General features: G+C 28.2%; 1 protein-coding gene across 1 annotated transcript in view; it reads left to right on the forward strand.

The window, feature by feature from the left end:
* LOC107447528 (tight junction protein ZO-3) overlaps positions 1–3,378 on the forward strand; it is a gene marked incomplete in the record, with an annotated part of 114,597 nt that overhangs the window by 474 nt on the left and 110,745 nt on the right.

Consider the following 3,378-nt stretch of genomic DNA (forward strand, 5'->3'; position numbering starts at 1 on the left):
TATTTATAGAATAAATATACTATATTTATATAATATATCGTCTCATTTATCGAATCGTCGAATTTATATTATATATCGTTGAATTTAACCAGGGTTTGAAGAAATCCAGGGATATTTGAAAAAACGTAACCCGCCCGGGTTTTATTGAAAAAACACGGGGGAAATTGGTTTTTTTTCATTTAGTGCTCAAAAACTTTAAAATTTTACTGTGAAAATATTTTTATTTATTAAATAGTGCTGTATAAGCTTAAAAATAGAAATAAATCTATAAAGTTAATGTAAAATACACATAACAAAATTGAAATAAGTTTAAATAGCACACTGTCAATAATACATATTTGAATCTTTATTGTTAAATACATAAGCAGGGGTCTGTCTANCCAGGGTTTGAAGAAACCCAGGGATATTTGAAAAAACGCAACCCGCCCGGGTTTTATTGAAAAAATACGGGGGAAATTGGGTTTTTTAATTTAGTGCTCAAAAACTTTAAAATTTTACTGTGAAAAATATTTTTATTTATTAAATAGCGTTGTATAAGCTTAAAAATAGAAATAAATCCAAAAAGTTTATATAAAATATTTATAATAAAATTAAAATAAGTTTAAATAATGCACTATCACTAATACATGTTTGAATCTTAATTATTAAATACATAACGTTTCACTATTTTTAACTGAAGCACTATAATATATAAATGCAACAGTAATATATAAGGAACAAGTTTATCAATCTTTTTGTTTTCCCACACATCTATTTACTATATTTATTAAACACACACGCACACACACTATAAAAGTTTTAGCTTATTTTTTTAGAACCAGAAAATGAAACTTTAAATTTGTTAATTTTTGATTAATGTATCACTTAATAGAAAATTTTTTTTCGTTTGTTTTCAATTTTTTTAAACATGATTTAAAAGAATCAAAATAAATTATATTCAAATAAAAATTTAAAAATAATGTTTAAAAAATCTTAAAAGTAATATTTAACTGTTTTTTAATGGTGATAAACTTTTTCCAAATAGTTAAAAATTGTCAGCAGATGAGTCAACTTAAAAAAAGCTAAATTTTTTAATTTATTATTAATATCATACAACAGATTCAAAGTGTCTACATTTCTTTCTTGGATGGTGATACACTTTTACGAGTTTTGTAGCTTTATCTATTCCTAATCTGTTTCGTAGTTTACTCCGCACCAAACCGAAAGTTGAAAAGTGTCTTTCGTTTGAGATTGAGGATGCTGAGCGTAAAGAAAAAAGAATTGGCAGAAATTTTGTAAAAGCTTGGAATTTTTTTCTTTTTTTTGCCATAATTTTCCTCCAGTTTTTGATGAAAACTGTTGAATAACAGTGTCAAGCATCATTGATTTTGGAAAGTATTCAGGATCGGAAATTTTGAATGTCATGACACCTGGATGATGCTTAGATAGACTGCTCATCATTTAAAAATTGTCCCCTTGTTTCGGGATGCTAATAAATGAGGTACCTGAACAGCCAGATGGAATCTTTTTATGGGGTTCTAATTCATATTTCAGCAGCTTCTGAAGTTTTCTGATTGAAGCTTCAGAAACAATTGATATCTCCTTTTCCAAATTGGTAAAAGCCTAACATTATTTAATATTTTTGATTATTAGATTCATTTTGTAGTTCAAGAACAATCTCTTGATATTTATGGTAATTTTTGGCAAAAGTTCTTACGCGGTCGCAATATGAACTAGGTATCATTTGGTGCATTAAGCAGTTTCATTTACCCATCCAAGTGCTTGATGCACATTTCTAAAATATTTTTTAACTTCCAGATGAGTCCAATGATAGTATTAGGAGATACTTTCAACCAAATTTAAAAAAAAAAAAACAATTTGTGAAAAGACCCAAGTGGGTTTTTTTCAAAGTGGGCCCACTTGGCGAACTCTGAATTTAACCCATTGATAGAGTAACGTAAACAATTGCAAACAGTCACATAAAAACAATAAAGCTGTAGAGTATCACGTGATAATTAAGATTTTACATAGAATCTTTAGAGTGTGTCTAATAGTATAGCCGAGGGACTGTAGAAGAAAATATCGATTAAAAAAGATTTCTTCCACATGATCAAAGATTCAAATAATGTGCATTTTATTATTATTATTATAAATATCGTTTTAGTATGTATATTTTATACTCGTAAAATTTTTCTTTCTTTTTAAAAAGTTGCCTTTTGAATTGCTTTACATGAAAAAACTTTAAAGGTGTCGTCAAAATGGATGCTCTCCTGAAGAAACTTCTTTAAGTTGTGATTTTTTTTTAAAGTTTGACCTGAACTGAAAATTAGTTTTCCCTATTCTAAAAAGAATCAAGTTGAATTCATCATTAAAAAAAAAAAAGCTAAAAGAACGGACCCTACAGGATAAATTGATAAAATGTTATCTTTCATTTGTTATATTTTGTTAAATGTTGAAAATGAATTTTTACTAAATGCAGTCGGACCTCTATTTAACGAAATCTCTTAATCCCGATAAAAAATTCCTTTTCAGATAGCAAGATAAGGTTTATTTTCACTCAACAAAAACCTTTTAATGTATACCTAAAAAGGTTTCTCGTGGTTTCTAAAAAGAAAATCTCGTGGTACCCTCTAAGCTGTACCCTCATTAGTTCTTCTAAAGCAGGGGTGTCAAACTCAAAAGCAGACTTGGGCCAAATAAACAATGCTTAATTTTAGGTGGGCCTCAAAAAAAAAAAAAAGTTTAGAAAAAAATCAGTGTTTACAGAAACAAATATTTTTATTTTGAATAGTACATTGTAATAAGCATATATAAAGTAAAATTATTGTTTGACATCTCTTCTCTGCTACTATCTTTCCTATTTCGGGAGAAATTTTATGGGCCGAGAGTACTTTCAAAATTGACCCAACGAGAGCTATTAATATGGTTTCGGACAGGAGAGTTATTTTCATTCATAACAGAAAAAAAATTGCTCGCAATGAAAAGTACTTCCAAGCATGCAAATAATTTCATACGCGAATTTTCGAGTATTTTCAATTCTTGCCGGTAAACATTTGTAAAATTCAGGCACACCCACTTCAATGAATTTTGTTTTCAAATTTGAGTCGCACTGAATCTCAATCACTTCCATTTGCATATTACTGGGTACTGAGTCTATATTTATTGAGAAAATCGAAGAAGACAAACAAAAATTGTCTTCCAAAGAATTAAAATCTTTAAACCTTGTTTCAAATTCTGTTCTAAGATTTGAAATTTTTTCTGCGTATTTTTGATAAGATGCAGTATCCCTGGAATGGCAGGTGCCGCAAGCCAATTAGAATTTTACATTTTCGCGCGTACAATTTAAAATGATCCGTATAGTTTATAAATAAAGTATATTATAATTTTATATGCTAGTTT

Source organism: Parasteatoda tepidariorum, chromosome 3 (assembly GCF_043381705.1).
Source record: "Parasteatoda tepidariorum isolate YZ-2023 chromosome 3, CAS_Ptep_4.0, whole genome shotgun sequence".
Taxonomy (NCBI): Eukaryota; Metazoa; Arthropoda; class Arachnida; order Araneae; family Theridiidae; genus Parasteatoda; species Parasteatoda tepidariorum.